The sequence below is a fragment of the Ochotona princeps genome, chromosome 1 (genome assembly GCF_030435755.1).
Source record: "Ochotona princeps isolate mOchPri1 chromosome 1, mOchPri1.hap1, whole genome shotgun sequence".
Taxonomy (NCBI): domain Eukaryota; kingdom Metazoa; phylum Chordata; class Mammalia; order Lagomorpha; family Ochotonidae; genus Ochotona; species Ochotona princeps.
The window spans coordinates 132,258,070-132,284,708 of NC_080832.1; the positions used below are offsets into that span (position 1 = coordinate 132,258,070).

The 26,639-nt window shown below is 42.1% G+C and overlaps 1 long non-coding RNA gene across 2 annotated transcripts in view; it reads left to right on the forward strand.

The window, feature by feature from the left end:
* The window catches only part of LOC131481883 (uncharacterized), a 30,877-nt gene extending 5,232 nt beyond the window's left edge, over positions 1-25,645 (forward strand). For both annotated transcript variants that reach the window (XR_009246620.1, XR_009246619.1), the window contains exons 2-3: positions 11,429-11,599; positions 25,553-25,645. This is a non-coding gene — a long non-coding RNA (uncharacterized LOC131481883). The remainder of the gene's footprint in view (positions 1-11,428; positions 11,600-25,552) is intronic.
* The last annotated feature ends 994 nt before the right edge of the window (positions 25,646-26,639 follow it).

Genomic DNA, 26,639 nt, shown 5'->3' on the forward strand with positions numbered 1-26,639 from the left:
CTGGTGCATGCAAGGAGAGGCCTGTAACCACTAGGCTACCATGCTGGGTCACAAAGATCTATAATTTCTAAGGTACAATGAATAGATGAGTTTAGCAGTCTTTCCAAGTAGAGAAAAAACCAGCATTCTCATCCATCTTGGCTGGTGCCTGGTGCTCAGCTTGTCAGGTGACTGCTGACTGTGCATCAATTGCATGTTCCCCCGATGTTCTTTGTCCTTGCAAGGCCTCCAACATCCCCCAACTGATTTTGTGGAAGACAACACTGACAGCTGAAGCTTCCTCTAGCTACACTCCCATGCCCATGATTTGTGCAAGCAAGGAATTCTTTTTTAATTTTTTCTGTAACCACTTTTTTTTTTAAGATTTGTTTTTATTTGAAAGATTTTACAGAGAGGGAAAAGATACAAACATAGAGAAATCTTCTACCTACTGGTTCAATCCCCATTGGCACAAACAGCTGGAGAATAACAAGTACAAACCAGGAGCCAGGAGTTTCCTCTCGGTACCACCCAACAGGGCTTGGGTTCAAGACACTGAGCCATCACCTGTGACTTTTCCGAGAACACAAGCAGGAGGCTTGATAGAACGTAGAGCAGCTGAGACATGACCTGACACTTATTGTGGATGACATTGGTTGATAGAAAGTTGAGCAGCTGAGACCTGCCTTGGGACAAATTTCTGATGCCAGCACCACAGGCAGAGGTTTAGTATGCTTTGAAACTGAGCCAGCCTGTTCCTTTTTTTTTTTTTTTCCTTTTCCTTTATTAACACTTTATTTACTTCGAAGTTATACACTGTTTGCTGGTGCATTGCCCAAATGCATGCAAAGGTTGAAGCTGGGCTGATCCAAAGCTAGAAGCCAAAAGTTTCTTCCATGTAGCATTTGTGGGTGTGGAGACCCAAGGAATTGAGTCATTCTTCACTGCTTTGCTAGGTTGTGATCAAGGAGCTGGATCAAAGGTGGATCAGCCAAGACTAGAAATGGTGCACAAATTGGACAATTGTGCTGTGGGCAGATGATTATATGCTTTGATACCATATCAATCTCAGCTACTGTTTTCTACCTTTCTTCCTTTTTTTTGAAAGTTATTTATATTTATGGAAATGTATGCTATACAGAGAGGAGGAGAGACAGAAAGGAAGACCTTCAGTACCTCGATTCACTCCCGGAGTGAATGCAACAGCCAGTATTGAGCTGATCTGAAACCAGGAACTTCTGGGTCTCCCACATCGGGTGTAGGGTACCCAAGCTTTGGGTCACAGGCAGGGAGCTGGATGGGAAGTGGGTCCTTGGTGATTAGAATCAGTGCACTTATGGGATCCCAGTGTGTACAAGGCAAGAACTTTATCCACACTTTTTTTCTCAGATGTACCCTAAGTCAGTTTTGATACATTCCCTTGCAGACAGAGCCTTCCTTGCAAGTCTTTACTGGCTTCAGAATGTGCTCTCCAGGGTAGTGCTGTTCACCAGGAGAAGTGCACCTGCCATGCCTGGAGAGGAGGGATGAGCCCATCCCTACCCAGGCCTCATGTGGGATGGAACAGTTCAAGGATAGAGAGGAGGCTCCGCAGCCTCTGTACTAAATGAAAATCCTGCTCCGACCCTCGTGATCAGTGATGGATTCTGTACAATGTGCCCCACTCTAGGTCCCTTGCTGTTCTAAGGGGACAGGTAATGGAGGCCAGAGCAGTCAAGGAGCTGGCACTCATGGCTTCCAGACTTGAACTCTTAGCTCTTCTGTACCTGCTAGGTGATTTTGTGTGATATAGGAATATGTAACCTGCAAAAGTTCACAAAATGTATAGGCAGTGTAGTGTCTTAACCCAAGCTTTTCTTAGATGGAATCACGTGTGTGTCCTAAGAAGAAGATCTGGTGTACGTTGCCACTGAGATTATGGTTATTTAGCTGAGACCATCTTGGAGCCTGTGCAGTAGCCTAGCGGCTAAAGTTTTTATCTTGCATGCTTCTGGGTCCCATATGGGTGCTAGTTCGTCTCCCAGCTGCTCAACTTCCCTTCCAACTCCCTGCTGGTGGTCTGTGACAACAGTCAAAGATGACCCAAAGCCTTGGAACCTCGCACCTGTGTGAGAGACCCAGCAGAAGCATCAGGTTCTTGATTCAGAGCAGGTCAGCTCCAGGTAATGCAGACACTTGGAGAGTGAACCAGAAGAGGGAAGATCATTCTATCTTCCATCTCTCTGTAAAATATAGCTTTCTGGGCCCAATGTTGTAGCCTAGTGCCTAGTGTCCTTGCCTTGCACATTCCAGGATCCCACATTGGTGCCAGTTCTAATTGTGGCAGCCCTGCTTCCCATCCAGCTCCCTGCTTGTGCTCTGGGAAAGCAGTCCAGGATGACCCCAAATCCTGGGACCGTGCACCTCATGGGAGACCTGAAAAAAGTTCCTGATTCCTGTGTTTAGATGAGCACAGCTTTGGCTATTGTGGACTCTAGGGGAGTGAATGAGTGGACAGAAGATCTTCTCTGTCTCTGTGTATCTGAATTTCCAGTGCAAAAAATCTAAAAACAACGCCTTTCCCATAAGAAGAAAATAAGCAAATGACAACAGATTATACAGAATTTATTTCAAATTAGAGCTGTGCAGCTGTATATGTGTATATGTGCTTACCTATGTATTTATGCATGTGTTTATTCATGTAGATATTGCTTAGGTAAGTATGTATGTATGTATGCAAGTGTTTCTAAAGTTATACATATATTTGTGTGTGTGTACGCATGTATGTACATGTTGATGTATGTCTTCAATAGGACTAGGGAAGGAGGGAAGGAAATTGAGTTCCCACATCTCCTGCTTCACTCCCCCAAATGGCTGCCCTGGCTCACTGTAAGCCAGCCACAGTCAGGGGCCTGGAGCCCCATGGGGTTTCCCCTGTGGGCAGCAGCAGAGTCCCAAGTCCTTGGGCCAAGTGCTGCTGCCTCTGTGGCTGCCAAGCACCAAGCAGCCTGACAGGAGATGGAACTGGGAGAGGGAGGCGGTGTGCTGCAGCCTGGGCATGCGCTGGGGATGGCGCCTGCGCTGTGCTGTGCTCTGGGACCCGGATGAGCGCCATGTTGGGCCCAGCACAGTGTGTGGTGCCTGCGCAGACGTGAACACCGGGTCGGCTGCTGTGGACATGGGCCGCTGCCTGCTAGGAGCCACCCAGGACACCGCGGGCTGAACCTGGGAAGCAGCAGTGTGGCCAGGGTCAGCACGGAGCAGGTGAGTCTGTGTGAGAGGGGCCAGGGAGGCTCCCACGGCTTCTGGGGCTTGGTCTGGTGGAGAGGCCCAGGCCTCCTTCCTGTGGTCTGAGCCCAGGACTGTGCTCAGGGCCTCCCAGAAGTGCCTGTGTGCAGGGAGGCTCTGAGGGAGCGGCTGGAGGCCTTGGTGTGCCTGGGCCTGCAGGAGCCTGAGTTGGGCTTGGCTTGGAGGGCAGACTGTGAAAGGGGCACAGGGTTAAAGGGGACATGGGAAACAGGGAGAGGAGGGAGGAAGAATGGGGAGAGAGGGAGATGGAGAAGGTGGAGACAAGGGGAGACAGGTTGGGGAAAGGCAGGGAACCAGGGCAAGCAATGGGGTATTCCCCTATATGTGTGTTTGAATGTAGGTGTGTGTGTGTGTATACAGTATAAAGCTTTGTATTTATGAAATTATGTATGAATGTAGGCATATATGAATTTGTGTGAGTATATATGTGTATTTGTGTATTGTGTTTAGGTGTGGGGAAAGGATGAGGGTGTGTGAGATGTTGCAGGGATAGGGAGAGAGTGAGTAGAGAGCGAGAGACAAGGGGAAACGGTGTGTGGAAATGCAGGGAACCAGGCAAGGAATGGGTATTAGTGTATAAGTAGGTGTGTGAATGTGGGTGTATGCATGTGTGTGTGTGTGTGTATTATAAAGGTATATGTTTATGTACTTGTGTATGAATGTAGGCATATGTGAGTTTCTATAGATATGTATGTATTGTGTATTCATGTCTTTTGGTAGGGGAAAGCGGCATGGTTATTGAGGGGGTGCAGGGTTAGAATGGACATAGGGCACAGGCAGAGAGGGAAGGAGAAGGGTAGAGAGAGTGATGGGGAAGGTAGAGCCAAGGAGAGATGGGGGTGGAGAAAGGGAGCCATGGCAAGGAATGGAGTATTCATGTGTGTATCTGTGTGAATGTATATTTATATGTGTGTACCTATATTTGTGTGTTTATATATAAATGATATAGGTACATGTTTGTGTAGATATATGTGTATGAATGTAGGCATGTATGAGATTATATAGTTGTGTATTTGTGAATTCTTGTGTTTAGATGTGGGAAGGGGTGTGGGTATGTGAGAGGGCTTGGGGATCGAGCAGACATGGGGGATGGGGGAGCGATGGAGACAGGGATGGGAGATATATAAGTGGAGATGAATTAGGAAAGGAAAGCAGGGTGAGGAATGGGGTATTCGTGTATATGTGTATGTGCTTATGTGTATATGTACGTGCTTATATATGCATAGGTAGCTTTAAAGGTACATGTGTAATTATATATGTATGTGTTTGTGAAGGTAAGCATGTCTGTTTGTTCAAAGGTATACAATTATGTATATACTTAGGTAAGCATGTGTTTAGGCATGTGCAAGTGGGAAAGAGAAATGGGGAAGGGGAGAGAGACAAGAGAGAATCAGGGTGTGGATTGAGACAGGCAGGGAACCAGGGCAAGTAATGGGGTATTTGTGCATATGTGTGTATGAATATGAGTGCAGATATGTATGTTTGTGGATATTGTAAAGGTATAGATTTTGTTATTTATATCTGTGTAAGCATTATGTATCTATGAATGTTGTTATCTTTAGGGTGTATATTAGGTATGGATGTAAGCATTATGGCTTTATTAAGTTTTGAATTCACAAGTGAACTCTATTGTGTGAATTCCCATTTTTGGGAGGTTTGCCCAGTTCCTGGTGTTACTAAAGCTTCTACTTTCATACAGTTAGGTATTGAAGATAGTTTGTGTGATTTTAAATCACTTCAGTTAATCAGTTGGTTTCATGATCCAGGGAGTGGTCTGCGTTGGTGAATAATTCTTTGGAACTTGAAATGAGTGTGTGTTCTGCTGTTTTTAAATTAGGTCCAGTTACTGGGTTGAATGTCTGAATTCTTCAGTGTCTTTGTGAATTTTATGTCTGTTAGTGTTATTATTGGTTGTTGGGCAAGAAGTATTGAGGACTCTATTGCAATTACAAATGTATGGATTCTTCCCTCTGTTCATTCTCTCTCCCCCCACCTCGTATGTGTGTATCTATGTATGTATAGGTTTTCTGTCTTTTATGTAGGCGCTCTGTTGTCAGGAAAATGTGTATTCAGGGTTTTTCTGTTCATGGTGAATTTTCCCTTTCTTTGTCGTGTAAAGTTCATATTTTCTTCTAGCAGTTTTATTTTCTCTGCAATTTACATTTTCTGATATGAATATATTCGCTTGGTTGTTCTTTCAAAAGATTTTGCTTACCGTGTCTTTTTATATTAACCTTCCTACACCATTCGATTTGAAGTGACTTTCATGGAGAGCTGTAATTGTGGCATGTATTTTTTTGAAACATCTGTGTTTTACGTGGTGTGTTCCAGCTGTTCTCCTCAATTTTCAGTTTAAAATGACCATTTTGTTATCTGGCTGTGCGATAGAAACTCACCTAATACACAGCAAGACTCATGAGCACTAGGGTGGTATTATATATTTAGCAGAAAGACAGATATAGCTCATTTCTCAGGCGCCATAGAGATTACACTTTTACATTAACATCCTAGTTGAGTCATCAGGTGTGTGTGTCTCTGGTTGGCTTACAGTGGTTATGAGTTTCTTTTTGTCAGCTTTCAGATAGCCGGTGTGTTCTGAGGATGCTGGGCTGACAGATTGAGCACATGTCAGCCTGGGGCATGTGGGTGGATGGGGATTGCTTAGTTTGATCAGGGTGTGAGGTACTTCATAGATAGCTCAAAGTGAGGTCTAGCATTGAGATATTTACTGTAGAGGAGAGAATTGAATTCTGAGTCTTGAGATTCATGTTGCTTAGGGTGAAGAGGTGTGTATACCTCTAAGTTAATGTAATGAGTTCTTTTAAGTCAGGATTGGCAGTAGTTCAGAGACAGAGGAAATGGGTGCCAAGCAAGAAAGACTGGCTCCAATCACCTCTATCAGAGGCATTAGGATTTGGGACTCAGTTTCAGTTTTGCTGTGTTCTAGTTTCATTTCTCCATTTTGCCCAGTCTGCGTTGTTTTAGGCCACTTGAACATTTTTTTAGTATGTCATTTTGCATATGCACTGAGAGTTTGACAGCATCTTCTTGGGATGCTTTTTACTTAACTTCTGTCAGGGATTCCTTAAGTTTATCCCAGGCTTATTAGAATCAGCACTTTATCAAATTCTGACAAAATGTGAAAATCTTATGCCTTTGATGTACTTGCTGATGATGCATTTGTCACACATTGCCAGGATAAGCAGTGAAACCCAATAAGAAAATGTAATAGTAGTTTTTATGTCCAGCCTCAACATGTCTTGAGGAGATTGTGGTTTATACCAGGTGCCTACCATGTTGTTTTCTTTCTTCATTTCTCATGTTCCAAGATTGTTGCTGCTATTATTGCAACTTCTATCCTAGGAGGATGTGTTTTTTGAATAGATTATTTATTTGAAAGTTGTATGTGTAGAAATAAAGACACACATACACACACAAACATGCACACACGCACACATGCGCACACCAGTTCCATCTGCTGAATCACTTCCAGATGGCCACAATGGAGAGGGCTTATTCAGGCTGATGCTGAGATCCAGGAGCTTCTTGCAGGTGTCTCAAATTGTGGCAGGGGCACCCACCTTTGGGTTATCTCTTGTTACCTCTGAAGGCCCTGGCGGGGAGCTGGATCAGAAGTGGAAGCTGCTGCCATGAGACCGGCACGTTTATGAGATCTCATCATCACAGGTTGTCTTCACTCACTGTGTCACAGTGACACCCCTTCATATGAACATTTTTGTCTGCAGGAACAGTATCCTCACAGGTTTCCTTAATCTCACAACGTTATTTATTTCACTACCCTGTGTGTCTGCAGACTTCTCCTTCCTGTTTCAGAACATCAAGGTGGCTTTTTCTGCCTCAAGTGCAGGATGAATGAGTGCCATCCTAGCAGGCGTGGTTTGGAACATTGTCCCTTCAGGGGATGCCTTGTGTGTCCTGTTCTGAGTCAAGGATGCTTGATGGCGATGTGATCTGAGCAGTTTTGTTATCTACTTCAGGATCTGGGATTTTGTTGAGCATTTTGAATATGTGAGGTTTTGTTTTTGCAGATAGTGGCAGTTTTAGCCATTAATTCTAAAATGTTGTGTTCACCTTTCCATTCATTTTTTCTTTCTCTTCTGGAACTTTATTAACATTGTGGCAGCCATTTTGTGATTGTCCTGTATGTATCATAGACTTGTAATATTTCCCATCTGATTTCTCCATATTGTTCATACTTTATACTTTAGTGCATCGTCTTTGTGTTCCTGTACTAAATGTTTATGGATCCATTCATTTTTTTTCCCCTGAAAGGCAGATATTGCAGAGAGAAGGAGAGACAGGGTGATCTTCCATCTGCTGGTTCACTGTGCATAGGGCCATGTTGGGCAGATCACAGCCAATTTGAACCTGGGTGCCAGTAGTTTCCCCCAGGTGTTTCATAAGATTCTAGCAGGGTCTCAGGGACTTGGGCCATGCTCCACCACTTTCCCAGGCCATAACAGAATGCTGGATCAGAAGTGGAGCATCTATGTTACAAACCAGTGCCACTAATGGATGCCATGAGCCAAGGGACCCAGGATTAGAAGGAGGTGCCATTGTGGCTACCCTGGGTTCATGGATTCTTTGCTACACACCTCTATTCTGCTGTCTACAAGATCTGTGAGGTGTGTACTTTACATATTCATTCTATGTATGTGGTTATTGATTCATTCTTGTGTTTTACATGAAAGACAGATCAACAGAGGAGGAGAGAGGTCTAAAATTGTTCCACTCTGCATTTGGCCACAATGGCTGTGGCTGAGACACTCTGAAGCCAAGAAGCAGAAGCTTTCTCTGGATCTCCCTTGTGGTTATTGGGGTTGAAGGGTTTGACCATGCTCTGCTGCTCTGTCCAGGAACTGGATCCAACGTGAAGCAATTGAGACATGAACTGCCACCCATATGTGACACTGGCACCACTGGCCGAGGCTTCTCCAAGAGCAGCCGCTTGACCAGCTGCTATAATCTCCTCTTTGCTACACCTCTCTGAAGCCGTGGATGTCACCCAGCTCTCAGTGTGTGCGAGCTGGGCAGCAATCAGCTGCAGCCCCTAGCTGGTGATTTCCTTGACTTTAGCGTGGGACTCAGGGTTGCAGAAGCATCTGAAGCTGCAGATCTCCAGATGAAAGATGGTGACCCTTCTTGGTGAGTGATGATGTCTCTTCTCATTTCCTATTGAGATTTTGTTCTACTGGTCTTGCTATGCCTTTCTATATAGTGTATTGTGCCTTTCCTCAGCAGCTGATTGTTGTTGTGTGTGAGGTTATGCTGTTGGAGAAAGGAGTTAATTCTACCTCTTTCCAAGAATGGTTGCTTTTGATTTCATTTTTTTCACCTCCAGATTCCCTGCTTGAAAACTCGTAAAACAATGGAAAGAAGTAAATGAGCACTGAAATGCTTGTCGTATACCTGGCCTAGGAGAAAAAAAAAATAAGTTATTTTGTTTATGTATGATACTACTTGTGTGGAAATCTTTTCAGGGAAGATTGATGTGAAGGTGTGATTTTTCTTCCATTATTAACTTGTTGATTTGTTTTTTAATATCACAGAGGACTCGTGTTTTTACATCATCATTGTGGAGTTCTCTGGTGTGTGTTTTAAAACAAATTTTGAAAAATCTTAATTCGCTATGTGAAAGGCCTTGAATTTTCTCATACGTTTGCTGTCGGTGGAGATTTGCAGGTTTATAAATTTTTATTGTGTTAATATGATTTATTACACTGATTGATTTTTTTCCATGTCATCCTTGCATTCCTGGAGTAATTCTGAAGTGTTCACCAAATGTACACACTTTTTATGCTTTTGTATTTTGCAACGTGTTGACAATTTGGCAAATATTCACAAGTGATGCTTTCATATAATAACTTTATAATCCCATTGCTTTATCTCTGTCTGCTTTTCCTTGGAATGGTTTGGAACTCTAGTTTCATTGATGTTCTGAATGTTTCAATCTTTTCAGAAATGAAACCGTCTGGTTTTAAACATGTCTTCTGTCTCTTTGTGAGGTACAGTTATGTTCAGATTGTCTTTCACTGGACTGAATTTTAGCAAATTTGTCTTTCTTGGGTGCATTTATGTTACCTCTATTGCCTAAAATCTTGAAATGTTGAACCATGATGGCGTCAGTGCTCATGATTCCCTCCTTTCTTTCTCTGTTTTTAGTTATTTATTGTTGGGTATGGCTGGCAGAAATTTCCTTTCTTTGATTCTGATCTAATTTTAAAAGTGTTTTCTCATTTTTGCTTGTTTACTCTTGAGAATAATTTCTCAGTTTCACTGATTGATTGTCCATTTTAGACATGAATGAATTTCTGTAGTGGTTTATCCATTCTGTTTCACTTCAGTTCAATTCTTTCTGTTTCCTCCTTGTTCTTGCTTTACTATTTGCACTTATGGTATTTCAGGAAAGCATGTAGGTTATTGCTTTTGAGCTCTGTATTTTGTAGACACTCACGGTGGTACAAGTCCTTGTTGCTGTCCTGCAGTGAGGGACTTTTGAAGACTAAGGGTCACATAGGCATAAGGAAAGAGGGTCTGCAAAATGATGTGATTTCTATGCTTGCAAGCCAGGGAGTCAGTCAGTGGACAACTTGTGTTTTAGCTGGCTACTGATAAACAGCTTTTGCAGAAAAAAAATGCACCATCACTCTTATGATGCATTAGTTTATTGGGTTCCTACACTTATTTGTTCCCATTTCAGCTCTTCAGGATTTTCTCCTGGGTTCTTGCAGGCTTTCTCAGAAGATTTCAACTGGTTATGGTTTCATTTTTTTCTGTGATTACTATTATTGTTGTTGATTGTATTGTTATTTTGCAGTGTGCTCCCCTAGGCTCTAGGGTTTCCTGTCTTCCTCCCCAAGACCTCTTCTGTGACTGATTTCTTCTATGTTATTGCAGTAGTATAGTTCATTATATAGAGTCACATGAACATCATTTTGACACTTAACTCTAAGCTTACATCATGGGTATGAGCAGTGGCAGAGAGTCCAGCATCTTATTGTCAATTCATATTTCTAAGTTTTGCTCAGAGTTCATCTTTGGTTTGGAAGTAGGGATGCATACTGCATCACATCTTCACAACTGGTTTTGTTAGTTTCTGCTACACACTTATTATACTTCCCTTAAAATGAAAAGCCGTGAACCAAAATCATCAACAGGAACAGTAATAAAAAACTTTAAGTTACATCTATTTAAATAATATACCACTGAATGGCCAATATTTCCCTGAAGAAATGGAAAAGAAAATAAAAAAACTTCCTGAGGAAGCTGATGCTCCTGTATGACCTATGTGTCACTCAAGAAGTTAGTAGTAGAAAAGAAACACATTTTGAGGAAATGAAATTAAAACCAGAGCTGTCAGACTCCTTGAGATGTAGCCACCTGAAGGTGCCACGCTGGGGCTAGACAAGCGAGTGCCAGGCAGCAGTATTCTCTCAAACTGGACACCAGTGTGTCAGGTGCATTTCAAGGTGAGTCGGATGGTTCCTGGAGCACAGTGGTCCTTGGACCAGGCTGGATCATGCAACCCCACAGAAACCCTAGTGAGAGTGCATGGCTCTGGCTGACATGGAGAGCCCAGGCTAGGGCCTGGGCCTGGCCAGCTTGGGGCAGTCTGGCAGACCTGAGGCTGTGGACAAGGGGTCATATTGGGACTGGAGAGGCAGTATATATGGCACCGATATCCCTATACTCAGTTCCTCAGATCTTGTTGCTGGTGCCTGACATGGATGTGAGAGATGGGACCAGGGATGGAATCAGGGTGTAGGGAGGATGGGAGTCCCAAAACCCCGTGCGCCTAGGAAAGATTTGCATGGACAGTGGCCTCCATGCTCCAGGGGGAGGTGGAAGGTCTACAGGAGACAGAAAGCTGAAACTGATGACTTAATGGGTCCCATGAAGAGTATTTCTAAATGGTAACAGGGTTATTTTCCCCATAGTGTATCCTATAGCATGTCCAGCATATAAGACTGCAGGAGGCCTGTGGGAATTGGTGGGCAGTGTCCGCTGACCTTCCCTTGTATTGTCCTATGCCCCAGGTCTTGGCACCATCGATAGCAGAGTCCAGTACACACAGCAGCTTCTTTTGTGAAGGGGAGCAGATATCTATGACTGATGTGACATTTGCTTGCCTTTGGAGCAGCTGCTGCAGTGTCTACAGGAATTCTCCCAGCAGACAATCCCTGGGACATGTGAAATCAAGACACTGGTGGAAGTGCTGATCTGGGAAACCAAAGCCACAGCCTGTTGCCTGCTTGATGTCTACACTGCCTTCCATGTTTTGTCTAGCACCTAGTTCATCAAAATGTGAGTTGTTTGGTTATATTATCTGGACTAGTCATCATTCCTTGGAGAGCCAGAGAAAATGGGATTTGATGTGATGTGTTCTTTGGCTCCTGTTGAAGTTGTGTTTTTTGGGGGAGGGATTGCTACCAGAATTTGTTTTATTACATCACATTTAATTCTCTGTTGTATTTTTATTTTGAATTTTAAATTTATAGTACAATTTCCCCCACCAAAATTCCCACCCCACCTACCACCGATTTTCCCCATATTGTTATGAGAGCTTAGTTCTTTATAAGAAGCTATAATTCCATCACTCTGTTATTTAAGTGTGCTCCAAGCTTGCTGGTACAGTGTCAGACAGCACATCATCTCATTGTCTACATATAGTCAACAGTTTCATTGGAAGTCCATCTTTGATTTGGAAGTAAGGGTGCATGTTGCATTGTGTCTTCACATCTGGATATGATCGTCTTACTCCATCACTATACATTCTGTTTTACATGATGGTTTCCTTGTATTAGGGAGAACATATGCTATTTGTCTTTTTGAGATTGAATTGTTTCACTGAGCATAATGGTCTCTAGTTGGGACCATCTAGTTGCAAATGGTATAATTTCATTCTTTTTAATGGCTAAATAATATTCCATGGGGTATGTGTACCACAGTTTCTATAACCACTCTTCTTTGGATGGGCTTCTGGATTGTTTCCATAGCTTTGCTATTGTAGATTGTGCTGCCGTGATTACGTGATTATACATCCCCTTCTCATATACAGTTTTCATTTCTTTTGGGTATATCCTTAGGCATGGTGTGTCACATGGGAGGTTTATTTGCAGGTCTCCAAGCACTCTTCATACTTTTTCCATAGTGGTTGTACTCCACCAGCAGGGAAGGAGGGTGCCTTTCTCCCCACATCCACACAAGCATGTGTTGTTAGTAGAGTTCTGAATGTAAGCCAGTCTAACTGAAATTAGGTGGTACCTCAATGTGATTTTCATTTGTATCTCCCTGACAGCTAGGTGGCCTGAGCATCTTTTCATACGTCTGTTAACCATCTGAATGTGTTCTTTTGAAAAATGTCTGTTCATTTCCTATGCCCTCATAACAATGCCTTGATTGTGTCCCATAAGTTTTGATATGTGTGTTAATACCTTCATTTGTTTCACGCAATTGTTTTATTTCCCCTTTGATTTCCTCTCTAGCCCATTACTCATGTAGCAGCATATCATTCAGTTTTCATGTGTTTGCAAACCTTCTTGGGTGTTTTGATTTCTTGGACTCTAGCTTCACTCCATAATGGCCTGAGAAGATGCATGGTATAATTTTGATTTTTTTTTTTTAATTTACTGAGGCTTGTTTTGTGGCCTATAACATGGACAGTTCTGGAGAACGTTCCATGTGCTGATGAAAAAAAAAAGTATTCTCTGTCTATAGGATAAAAGGATGGTAGATATCAGCTATGTCCATTTGCTTTAGTGTCTGGGTAACGTCTGTTGTTTCTTGCTGAGTTTCTGTTTTCTTGATCTGTCCATTGATGTTGATGGGACTTTAAGGTCCCCCACAATGTTGTATTGGAGTCCATTTCTCCCTTTAAATCCATTTATGTTTGTTTCATGTAGCTAGATGCTTTGACATCTGGCACATATACATTTATTATGGTGATCTTATTGAATGGATTCTTGGGTTATTATATGGTGTCCTTCTTCATTTCTTTTAATATTTTTCACATCAAAGTCTATATTAGCTGAAGTAAGAATGGTAATCCCTGCACGTTTTTCCTTACCATTCGCTTGGAATATCTTTTTCCATCCTTTCACTTTCAGTTTCCTTTGATCTTTGTTGATGAGATGCGTCTCATGTAAGTAGCAGATAGATGGGTTTTGTTTTTGATCCAGTCCTTTAATCTATGGCATTTGATTGATACTTTTAAACCGTTTGCATTCAATATTAATATAGATAGGTGACAATTGTTCCTATCATTTTAACAATGGGTTGTTTTTTGATTGAGACTTCTGTTAGCCTTTTAGTGAGATGGTCTCCACATTTACCTTTGATTTAGTAGTTGCTGTTCCTTTTTTCTTTCAGGAGAAAATCTTTTGAGTATTATTTGTAGGGCAGGCTTGGAAGAGGCAAATTTTTGCAGTTTCTCTTTATTGTGGAAAAAATTTATTGCATTTTCAAAGACAAAGGAGAGCTCGTAGGATATGATATTGGTTAAAATTTTTCCCTTTTAGAGTCTTTCCTGTAGCATTTCCTCTGAGAGGTCCTCTGTTAGTTTGCTTTGGGTTCTGCTATAGGTCACTTGTTTTTTTGTCGCATGCATATTTAAGGATTTTTTTTTCCTTTTATTCAACTGAAGAGAGCTTGATTATCATGTGTCGTGATGAAGTTCAATTTTGATCAAGTCATTTGAGCATTCTGTGACTCTATATTATTTTCCAATTAGGACACATTTCATTTATCATTTCATTAAAAGCACAGTTAATCCCAGCTTCTCTTTCTGTGCCTTCTGCAACTCTCATAATTCTTATGCTGGGCCTTTTAATCATATCTTTTGATTCTTGAATACTTTGTATACCTAGTTCTGCTTCCAGCTTTTTCTTCTCCTTAGTGCAGATTTCTAAGATGTATTATCTTTAGGTGTACAAGTCAGTTTTTATGTTCAGTCAGTATACTGGATTAGGACGATGCCAGCTGTCACAAACAACTGGTTTGTCGTTGACTCTGATCTTGTCTACACGTGCTGGCTGTTAAGTCTAAGTGCCACCTGGATTACCCTGTTTGGAGTCTGTAGAGTGCCACCATGGACCTGTTTAGTCTGAGGAGCCTGTGCAGTGCTCTAAGCTGGAAGTGATTTTGTTCCCAGCTTAGCCCTTGTGCAGCTCAGCTGTCTTCCCATTAGTCTAACAGTGCCTGGTCCCATGAAAATGGCTTCTGAGCTCTGCTGATGTAGCTCATGTGCAGTTTACCACTCTTCCTTCTGATCCCTGAGCCCTTGCCTCTCTGTGCAAGATGGCACCTGGAGAGGCACTGACTCAGATCTGGGACTGTTGGTTATCTGATCCAGGGACCACTCAGACCCTGCAGAATGCAAGGCTGGCACATCCTTCCCCATGGGCTCAGCTCAGTACAATTGATTAGAATCAAGTGCACCCTGGACATTTCCCTGAATTCCACACTCTCTATACAACACACAAGATGGCACCTGGTGGGGCACTGCTGTAGAAGCGGGACTGTTGGCTTTCAGATCCAGGGACCACAATGAACCTGCAGGACATGGAGCTGGCACTGCCTTTCCCATGGGATCAGCTCAATACAGTCAGCCAGAAATGCGCCCACTCTGTTGCCTGATATCTGTGTTGTGAGCTCCATCCTGCCACTGCTCTGCCCCATGGAGTTCACTGCCCTTTTGCTCTTCCTCTGCTCATTGCTGGGCCAAGGTATTCAACGGGATTCACCAATCTCAGTCGGCCTTTACCTCCTGAGCTCCCAGTGCAAATCCAACCTCCCTCCTGGTTGGTGCAAGAGCCGATCCATGGCTATAACTGGATCCCTGATTGTCACTGAAGTCCAGATCGCCGCTTACCGGCGACTGGTGCATTTTCTGTTCACTACAACACCACTCCGTCATCACCACCTCTTCCCTGTCTCCAGGGGGTCCCCAGGTACCCCCTTTTAAATATTTATTTTTTATTAATCAGTTCCATAGGCTCAAGGATTTCTCTTATTACCCTCCTCATTTCAACTTTCCCTAACTGTTTCCCATATATATTACAACAGTGTAGTCCTTCATGATAGTCACAAGTCCATCATTCTACTGTTTTCGTGTATGACAGTGGTAGAAAGTCCTGCTTCATAGAGTCAGAAGACATATAACAGTTTCATTGGGAATCCATTTCTTATTTGATAGCAAAGATACATAATGCAATATATCTTCACTTCCCTGTATGCTAGCCTCTATTTTAAAACTTACCTATTAGTGTGTATATATATATGTATATGTGCTTATATATATATGCTTGTTTATATCTATATATGCTTATATATATATACATATGCTTGTTTATCTATGTATCGATTAGTTTTGTATTTTGCATACAAAGAGAACATATGGTGTTAGGTGAAACTTCAATGTAGGGTTTTTTTTGTTTGTTTGTTTTCTATTTCCTAATAGCTAGGGAGCCTGAACATTTTTCATTTGTCTGTTAGCCATCTGAATCTGTTCTTTTGGAAAATGTTTGCTCATTTTCTTGACTTGTTTCTTAAAAGGTTGCCTGTTTTGTTGTTGTTTCTGAAGTTCTTTGATAATCTTGGTTATTAATCTCCTATCTGTTGTGTATTACACAAAGATTTTGTTTTCTCACTGTGTTGATTGCCTCTTCAATTTGTTGGTGATTTCCTTCGCTGCAACTGCCTGTGCGTTTGATGACTTTTCTTGTGTTAACCTACACTGACAACTTGTAGAGTACGCTCTTTGTTGTCCTCTAATGGTTCAATTTAGGTCCTTGATCCTCTTAGAGCTGATTTCTGTATAAGGTGAAAAGCATGGGGTCCTTGTTTCTTCCATCTGTAAGCATATCCAGTTGTCCCCGCAGCATTTATTGAAGAAACCAACTTTTTCTTTGTTATTTTCTGTCCACATGTCAAAAATTTCTTGGTTCTACATGTGGGGACTCAATTCTGGGGTTTCTATTCCATTGTTCTTCTGTTTTTGTAAACATTATATATTTGTTTTTAAAGTTCTGTGAGTATTTGATTGCAAATTGTGGGGTTTTTTTTTGGTCAGTTTTCTATTGTTGATCATAGTGGGAAGGATCGAGGATTAGGGGAAAGTGGAGGTGGTTATTGTTTGCATTTTCCCCATTTCTGCTTCTTGTATCTGGGGGAAGAGGGGAGACAAGGGGAGAAGCCATACTTAGCCTCCCAATTGCCCTTGTATCTCATGGTGCGAAACAGCGACCTGGTATCAACACAGGGTCCCAATGTGGCACATATTCTGAGAGTTCTGCCAAAATGATTTTGATAGTTTCGAGGTGCTGTCAGTCATGTCGATCCAAGGATGAGGGAACCCTTCCAATGTCCATTGGCTGACAGAGTGAAACTTAGAGTTGCCTTTTGCCCCAGTTATTCCAGTCATTGTTTAGCTAGGGTAGAGCTCCAGTTTGCTCTATTGTTCTTCTGCCGTGGCATAAGATGTCCTCTACAGGCTCCAGTGGACTGCCATATCCTCCATGTGTGTCCGAGCCTGCCATCCACTGCATCTTCTCCAACCACTCTGTCTTCTCCACAGTAGAGATCAAACCTTCGCAGCCGGGTCCTAGCACGTGGGCCAGGTGACTTGGTATCTGCTGGACCTCTAGCCTCGACACCTCTCAGTCTCATGGTCCCCTGCACTGACAGGCCCAAGGAGCTGGATTAGACAACCCGGGCCCTGGTACTCACAGACCCCTATACCACCACGCTCACACTGGCATGGCTTGCCTCACTTCAGCACCCACCAGTGGGTGCAACAACCTGGCTCTGTCCAACATGCTCTGGTTGGTGAATTCTGTAGCAAAGCCAGTCCAAACAGCCCCCAGTCCTGATCCTAATGTGAACTGGTTGGTATTGTGGCCCCAGCTAGCTTGTCCTACACCCCATCCTGATTGTCAGATTTGCCAGTGGATATTATGAATTGGCTCACTTTGGCCCACTCCCAGAGCAGACCCACATGTATGCAGATAGGTACTGTAACCTAGTATGAACTGGGAGGTCATTTGCCATGGTTTTTTCACTCACCTGCAAGCATTGCATCGTGACAAAGAAGTTCTGTGAAGCTCCTCTATCAGGTCTTCTCCTACTGGCAGATCTTGCACATGCTGGTGGGTCTTTGGCCCAAGTTGACTTTGTCTACTTTTTGTCCTGGCAGGAACAGTGTCATTGTCCAACTGGCCAGCACCCTCTCTGGTTCTTATTGTTGGATGTCAGAACCCAACCCCACCTGGTGACTCCAAGACACAGCTCTGATGTGGTTCAGTGTAAACCGAGGCCTAGCCCAGCACATTCTACATGCATCCTGGCTCTCACGGTTACCAGTGGATGCTAGAATCTGTTCCAGTCAGGTGCTCACCAGACCCAGTCCACAACCATGCCAAGGGAAACTGCAACCATGTCCAGCCTATCCTACTGCCCCCATTCTGGCTTTTATGCTCACTGCTGGGAACCCCAGCCCAGCTGGGGCATCCCTTAGCTGCCCAACCAGGCCTGTTCCCAGGCACAGATCTTACACATGCTAGTGGAGATTGCAATTGCACAGTGATGAGTTCGCATAACCCTCCAACATTCTCTGCCCCTGATTCTCTCTTGTGTTGTTTTGTATCATGATGCAGCCTAATATTGCCTGCTCACTGTTTTGACTCTCACTGGTGAGTACTATGATCTATCCCTGCTAGGTAGGCCCCCAGCCCTTGCTTAAATGTATGCCAATGAGTGATATTTAGTCGTGGTTGCTGCTAACTACCCCAGCTAAGGTCTCCCACATGTGTTGGTGCATTGGTCTGACCCTTAATGGTCTTTCCTGTTCTCCTTTTCGCTCCCTCATGTAGCTGGAAGTACAATGGCCTTATCTATGGAGGTCCCTCAGTTGTCATTCTTCACTTGGACACAAAGCCTCAGGTCCTTAATTGGCCTCATTTGTGCCATAACCCAGATGTCCAGTTGCATAGTTTAAGCCCACATAGTTTAAGCCGCCAAGTGACCCGAGAACTTGACCCAGAGCCATTGGCACATGGCTTCACCATTCTGAGTCACCTCTGCCATTGCCAGTACACAAAGGCAAAAGGACCTTGAACAGTCCCAGAGGCACATCTAAAGTCACCTGCTGCCACTGTTGGGCATGTGGGGTCAAGGTGACTCTGGACAGGCTCTATCTGGAGTCTCCTCTGTTTTCTGCTTTTGTACTGATAAGTGAGGGGTAAGTGCTACCTGGTTCCAGTTCTTACTGGCATGTAATACAGCCTAGTCCACTCACCCAGCCCCAAATCCAGCCCTAGTGTGAGGTGGTTTGTCTTGTGACCCAACCTGGCCTGGCCTGCAACCCATCCTGGTTCTCAGTTCTAAAAATGGATGTTACAAATTTGCCCAGCCTGGCCCACACCTAGAAGTGAACCACATGTATACCAGTGAGTACTGTAACCTGACCTGGTCTGTGCAGCACCCTGCTTTTTTTTCCTTTTATTTGTTTGTTTTATGACATAGTTTAATAGGTACTGGGGTTTTCCTTCCCCCCGCCAAGTTCCCTCCATCCCCACTGATTTGTCCTCCAGTTTTACAATGAGTAACTTTTGTGAATTTTTACAAGTCCATCCTGTTGCTGCTGAGGTATCTTTCAACAATGTAGCCATGGTTAATGTCAGAGAGGAGAGTCCAACATCTAACCATCAGGATGTTATTAGCCATCTCCCTGGGAGTACTGTATGCACAGAGACATAGTTCATTTTGTCTCCACCTGTGAACATACCAATTTCTGCTGCGCTTCCATTATGTATCTGCTTAAATATAGAGCCAGTACAATGGGGAGAAATAATGAACTTTAATCCACATGAAGTTAACAAACATTTAACAGAAATCAGCGTGACGCTAGGATGGTGAAAAAGAGTGTCAAAAATCTTCATTTAGGAATAGATGCCAGCGTGTGACCCATGTGGCACTAATGAAAATACAAAAAAGGCTACAACATCATTACTTATGAGAAGTGGCAATGTGAGTGATAAAAGAGACCTTAAGAATCTTAGGTGATTTTAAGCAATCAGTCTCTTAGGGATGATTGGTTAATGAATTACATCACAATAACTTCTTTTTTTGTTTTTTAAGATTTACCTATTTTATTACAAATCCAGATATACAGAGAGGAGGAGAGACAGAGAGCAAGATCTTCGGTCTGATGGTTCACTCCCCAAGTGAGTGCAACGGCCGGTGCTGCACCTATCCAAAGCCAGAAACAAGGAACCTCTTCCAGGTCTCCCACGTAGGTGCAGGGTCCCAGTGCTCTGGGCCATCCTCAACTGCTTTCCCAGACTACAAGCAGGGAGCTGGATGGGAAGTGGAGCGCCGGGATTAGAACCAGCGTCAATATGGGATCCCAGGGCGTTCAAGGCTAAGACTTTAGCCACTAGGCCATGCCGCTGGACCCCACAATATGTTCTTGAAAAAGGTACAAACACCTAGGAAGTGCAAAAAACTAAAATTCACATTTAAGTTAGATCTGACATCACATTAGTGTAAATTAAAAACAGGAAAGAGCTGTTTCCTGAGATGATGTGCTAAACTTCCCCTAGCCATGTTAGCATTGAGCTTCATCAGGGCACAATTTCTTACAATTAGATAGATATGACATATACCTGCCTTCTTTTGTAGAAACGCATGCTGTTGGTTTTCCTTGATTCCTGATTTTCTCGTCTCTGTTACATCCTTCGATTGTGGGGTTATATGTGCTTATTTATTCTCCTCTGTGATGTTGTTGTTGTTTTGTATTTTTAATGGGTGTTATATTAGAGCAAACATATGATGTCTGTCCTTTGGGCACTGGCTTATTTCCCTTAGCGTAATGGTTTCCAGTTCGGTCCATTTGACTGTATACAGTTTTATTCCATTTTTTTTTTTTTTTTTTGGTTCTTGTTTGTATTTTTTTAAAAAATAGCTTAGTAGGATTTCATAGATTAGATGAACCACAGTTTCTTTATCTGGTGCTAACGTGCATTTATCTAGTGTTAATAGGCATTTAGGTTGCTTCCATGTTTTTGTGGTTATTGATTGTGCTGCGGTGAACATAGGGGTGTGCATTGCTTTCTCATATTTTTTGGATATATTCCTAGAAGTGGGATTGCTGGGTCATATGGTAGGTGAATGTTCAGTTGCTTGAGTTCCATAGTGGCTGCACCAGTCAGCAGTCCCACAGCAGTGGAGTAGGATTGCTTTTTCCCCACATCGTTGCCAGCAGGTGTCATTGCTGGTTTTCTGTATTTGGCTATTCACACTAGAGTTAAGTGGAATCTTGTTGTTGTTTTTATTTGAAATTCCCTTATTTCTAGGAAGCTTGAGCATTTTTTCATATACCTGTTAGCCATTTGTATTTGTTCCCTTGAAAAGTGTTTGCCCATTTCTTGACTAATTTGTTTGTCTTGTTGTTATGGTTGTTCTTGAGTTCTTTGTGTAGAAATTAGCCCATTATCTCCTTCGTAGCGTGTGAAGATTTTTCTCCCATTCTGTTGATTGCCTTTTTAGGTTGTTAATTGTTTCCTTTGCTGTGCAGAAACGTCTTAGCATAATGTAGTCCTATTTGTATATTTTGGTCTTGACTTCCTTTGCTTTTTTTTATTATATTTTTGACAATCTTTACATAGTTAATTAGGGTAAAAAAGGCTCAAGGGCTATAGGGAAGTGGGTAAGACTATTATTTCCATATTGTTTCCTTCATGTTTAAGGGAGAAGGCCCACCCAATTTCCCACCCTCCTGAGGTCGCGGATATAGGGCATGCTCCGAGGTTCTTGCTCAAGTGGTTTTGATGGTTCACCAATTATGAATTGCTGCCAGTCTCGCCACTCCAAGCACAATGAGGTCGCTGAAGAATCCACTGATTGACATAGTGCATCATAGAGTCTCTGTTTGCCCCATATTTCGCTGCCAACATATAGCTGAGATGGTTGATGGACCTGTTCTGTCTTCTGTCTTTTCTTGGTTAGGGTTCTGAGTCCAGCATTTCAGTTGGGGAGATCTTCAAAGAAACTTTGTCTGAGGTGTTCTCAGACCAGATTCTCATATGTACTAGCAAGTACAGGGCTTGGCACAGTCCATGGCCCTAATCAGCTGGTGGTTGCAATCGCTGAGTTGGCTCTATTTTCAGCCCTGACTTCCACTTTAACCAATGGGTGTTGCAGTCCAGCCTAGTTCTGCCCAGCACATACTCAGACAAACACCTCAGACAAAGTTTCTTTAGAGTTCCTTTGCTTTTGATGATGTTTTTAGGAATTCTGTGCCTGCACCTGTATCTTATAGAGTATTTCTAGCATTATCTTCCAAAATGTTTATGGATTCAGAGTCTGGGTTTAGATCTTTTATCCATTTAGATTTGATTTTTGTGTATAGTTAAAGGTATGGGTCTTGCTTCTAACTTCTGCCGGCTGCTATCCAGTTGTTCCAACAGCATTTATTGAAAAGACCTTTTTTTCCTGGATTGCTTTCTGTTTTCTTGTTGAAGATTAGATAGTTGTGTATGTGAGGGTTCTCTTCTGGTGTTTCTGTTCTACTCCACTGGGGTCTTCCTCTCTTTCTGTACAAGTATCAAGCTGTTTTGATAACTACTGCCCTGTAATATGTCTGAAGGTCTGGAATTGTGTTTCCTCCAGCTAGGTTCTTATTCTTCAGGATGTTTCTGGATATTCATGGAATTTTATGTTTCCAGATGAACCTTTGGGTCAGTTTTTGCAGCTCTGTGAAGAATGTTCTTGGTGTTTTGTTTGGAAATGCCTTGAATATATTTCTTGCTTTTGGTAATGTGGACTTTTTTATGATATTGATTCTGCCCATCCAGGAACATGGTATAGTTCTCCATGTTTTGTAGTCTTCTTCTATTTGTTTTTTTTAATATTTTACAATTTCCTCATAGAAGTATGTTGTAGAATGTTACTGTTTTGTCTGTGTCCTTTGGAGTTTTTAGTATGAAGTGTGTTGGATTTTATCGAATGATTTCTCTGCATCTATTGAGATTATCATGTTATTTTTTCTTCAGTTTGCTGATGTGATGCATCACATTTATAGATTTGTGGATGTTAAACCATCCCTACATGGCAGGGATAAATCCCACTTGGTCTGGTTGAATGACTCGTCTGATTTATTTTAGTATTCTGTTGGCTAGTATTTTGTTGAAGATCTCTGTGTAGATATTCATCAAGGCTGTCAGCCTGTAGTTTTCTTTCTCTGGTGTGTGTCTATTTGGTTTTGTTATAAAGGTAATGTTTGCCTCATACAGTGAGTTTGTAAGAATTGTCGCTCTTTCTATGGTTTTGAAAAGTTTATAGAGAATTGGGGTCAGTTCTACTTGGAATACTTTGTAGAATTTAGCAGTGAAACCATCTGGGCCCAGGCTTTTCATTGTTGGGAGGCTTTAATTACTGATTTGATTTCTGCCTCCATTATAGGTGTGTTTAGGTTTTCTGTTGCCTCGTAGCTATGTTTTGGTAGGTGGTGAGAATCCAGGAATCTATCTAAGTCTTCTGATTTGAAGGCGTATACGTGTTTGTACCAGTTTCTAGTTATTCTCTGTATGGCTGAGGTATCTGTTGTTATGTTCCTTTTTCCATCTTTGATACTATTAATACTTTCTCCCAGCACCCACCTTATTTTTGTCAGTTGGGCCAATGGAGTCTCTGATTGTTTATGCTCTCAAAGAACCAGGTTTTGATTCATTGATTTTGTTTATTGTACTTTTGATCTCTATTTGATTTATTTCTTCTCTTATTTTGATTTTTTTTCTTGTGTTCTGTTGTTCTTGGGAATACTTTGCTGTTGATTTTCTAGTTCCTTCAGGTTTGTACTTAGCTCTTTTACCTGGTATCTTTCTTGGTTCTTGATATGAGTGCCAACTGCAATAAATTTATCCCTTATCACTGCCTTGGTTGTATCCCACATATTTTGTTTGTTTAATTTCTTCTCTAACCCATTGTTCATTCAGAAGCATGTTCATCTTCCAAGAGTTTACAAATTTGTTGGGGTATTTTGACTTATTGATCTCTAGTTTCACTCTATGGTGGTCTGAGCAGGTGCATGGTAATGTTTCAGTTTTTTTTAAGTCAGCGAGACTTGTGTTGTGCTCTATCATGTGATCAGTCCTGGAGAAGGTACCATTTACAGTTGAAAAATTGTATATTCTGTGCCCATAGGATGTAATGTTCTGTATATATCTATTAAGTCCATTTGTTCTATCATCTATCTTTGTAAGTTCTGTTGTTTCTGTCTTGTTGATCAGTCAATTGTATTAATGGCGTGTTGAAGTCCCCCACTATTATTGTATTGGCATCTGTGTCTCCCATTAAGCTCATCAATAATTGTTTCACGTCACTAGATGCTCTTGTACTTGGTGTATAAACAGTTATTTTTGCTATTTCTCCTTGGTGAATGGCTCCCTTGATCTTTGTGTGTAGTGTCTATCTTCATATCTCTTAATGTTTTTCACTGTGAAGTCTGTATCATCTGGTAATAGAACAGCTATGTCAGCTCTATTGTCCTTTCCATTGGCATGAAAATGTGTTTTCCCATCCTTTCACTTTCAGCTTCTTTGTATCTTTGTTGGATGTGTCTCTTGTACGCAACAAGTAATTGGGTCCTGCTTTTTGATCCATTCTGTTAATGTATGTTTTCTGATTGATGAGTTTAGACCATTTGTATTCAGAGTTAATCTTGAGAGGTTGTGATTTAATCCTACTATTCGTGTGTGTGTGTGTGTGTGTGTGTATTGGTGTTTCTGCTTAATTTTGTTTTCTTTTGTGGGCTTTAATGAAAAGATCTTCCCCTTTGCAATTTTTGATTATGATTTGCCTTTTTTTCTGATTTCCATTTCAAAGGAGCGTTTCTATAGTCATCTTTGTGTTGATATATTCTTCTAAATTCTCCTTATTGTGGAAATATTTTATTTCATTTTCAAATACAAGTGAGAGCTTTGATGAGTATATTATCCTTGGTGGACAGTTGTTCTGTTTTAGGAGTAGGAAAATGTTGCTCCATTCTCTACTTGCTTGAAGGGTGTCTTCGGAGAATTCTGCAGTGATTCTGATTGGTTTTTCTATAAATGTTATCTGGCCTTTTCTTTGTGCTTGTTTCAATATTCTTTCCTTATGTCCATTTGAGGCAAGTTTGATACTGCTGTGTCTAGATGAGGGTCTTTTGGGTCAAACATGTTTGGTGTTCTCTGTCCTTCCTGAATTTGGCTTACCCTTATATTCCCAGTGTTTGGGAAGTTCTTCCTGGAATCTTGCCTCTTGTTCCACACCTTCCAGAATTCCTATAATTCTGATGCTCAACTTTTAGATGATGTTGTTTGTTTCTTGGAGAGATTTCTTGGCTTTGTTCAGATTTTCTTCCAGATGTTTAATTAATTGTGTGTTCTCATATTGGTTATCTTCTATTTGTGTTAGTCTTTCTTTCTTCTTTTTTTTTCCTGAGGGAGGCAAGACTGCTTATTCTTTGATGCATCATTGATGATTACGTAATAAACACAGAACCACTAGACTAATGGGTGAAGTGTCTGTGAGAATAAGTTGCATACTCTAAAAATACATTTTTAATATTCCCAGCATCAGATTTTTAAGATAATATTCAGGAAAGCTAAACTGTCACTGAAAAATCCTTATCTTATATAGTTTCATTATCCATCTTTTAATATGTGGTTGCTTGTTCATCTACTCCTTTTCTTACATTTACATATTTTTTATTGTCATTGTTATAATTTTCCATAAGATTTTTAGATATGGAGATTTTCCCCTGTATTTCCTCCTCCTCCTTTCCCATTCCCCAACATTATTTCCCCCATGTTATTACAACAATAAAGTCTTTCATCCACAGTCACAAGTCCAACATTCAATTTAGGTGTATCATGTCATTGTAGCAATACCTCTGTTGCTTTCTAGTGCAAGATGTATTTGTCAAACATTATTCCATGAAAGTACACTTCCAAGGAAACTTATAAATATACGTAGAGAATAAAATATGAGACTTTCTGCCATTGCCTATACCAACAGTATCATATCCCATGTAAAGAGCAAAAAGTTGGAGTCAGTTATTTTTTATCTCTAATTTTTTTATTGTACTTGATTTTTTTCTTATTTTTGATTTTTCCATGATTGAAAGGGTGAAAAGGGTTGAGGGATACAGGCAGGTAGGTGTGATCATTATTTCCATATTCTCTCTCTCTCTCTTTTTTTTTTTTTATTCCTGTATCTGCAGGAAGAGCAGTGAATAAGGGAAGAAGCCACACCCAGCCCGGCAAATGCCTCTGTATCCTGGGATGGAGGACAGCCACCCAGCACCATCCCAGGGTCCCTGATGGTTCTGCTCAAGTTCAACAGTTCTGAAATACTACTATTACCGCTCCAAGGACAATGAAATCTCTCCAGTATCTACTGGTTGATGTAGTCCACCTCAGAGTCTCCATTTGGCCAGGTTTTCGCTGCCAACACTTGGCTGTTGTAGCTGAGCAACTTATTCTTATCCTACATCCTGTTATGATACCAGGTGTCCTCTGAAGACTCCAATGTACTGCCATGTCCTCCGTGTGCACTTGGATATGCTGTCTACTGCTCCATGTAAAACACTGAAGGGACCAGCACTGACACATGCACTCCACAGTCAGACCATGGAACCTGCAATTGTCTCCATGGTTGGGATTCTGAGTCCAGCAATTCATTTGGAATCTTTTGAGGTGATCCCAGTCTTGATTCTTCCGTGTGCCTGCCAAAACAGGGTCTGGCACAGTCCATTGTCCCAGTCAGCATGTGCATATGCTGGTACTTGCAATTGCTGGGTCAGTTGTGTCTCCAGTCCTGTCTTCTACACAAATCAATTGGTGTTGCAGCCCAGCCTGCTCCTACCCACTACAGACTCAGCCCTCATACAAAGCAGTGGGAGCTGTAGCCCAGTCAAAGCGAACTGCAGCAACCCTACCAAGACTGCCTCCTGCCCTGGTTCCTGTGCTTGCCAGTCTGTATAGCAGACTGGTCCAGTCTGTCTTGCATCCCACTCAACTCTCATACATGTCAATGGACATTGAAGCCAAGCTCAACCCAACCAACCTACTATCCAGCCCACACATGTGCCAGCGGGGTTCCATTCTGTCTATTCATGCCTGGGGCAGTTGCAGTTCTCATGCTCACCAGCGGGGGTGGCAACCCAAGAGGGAGGTGCCACTGTTTGCCCTACTGGTCCCACTCCCACTCCTGGATCTTGCACTATCCATATGGTTCTGCAGTTTACCTTGACAGAATTTGCCCTCTGTGCCAGCATCTGCCCAGCTGATGCTGTGGCAAAACCCACACCCACT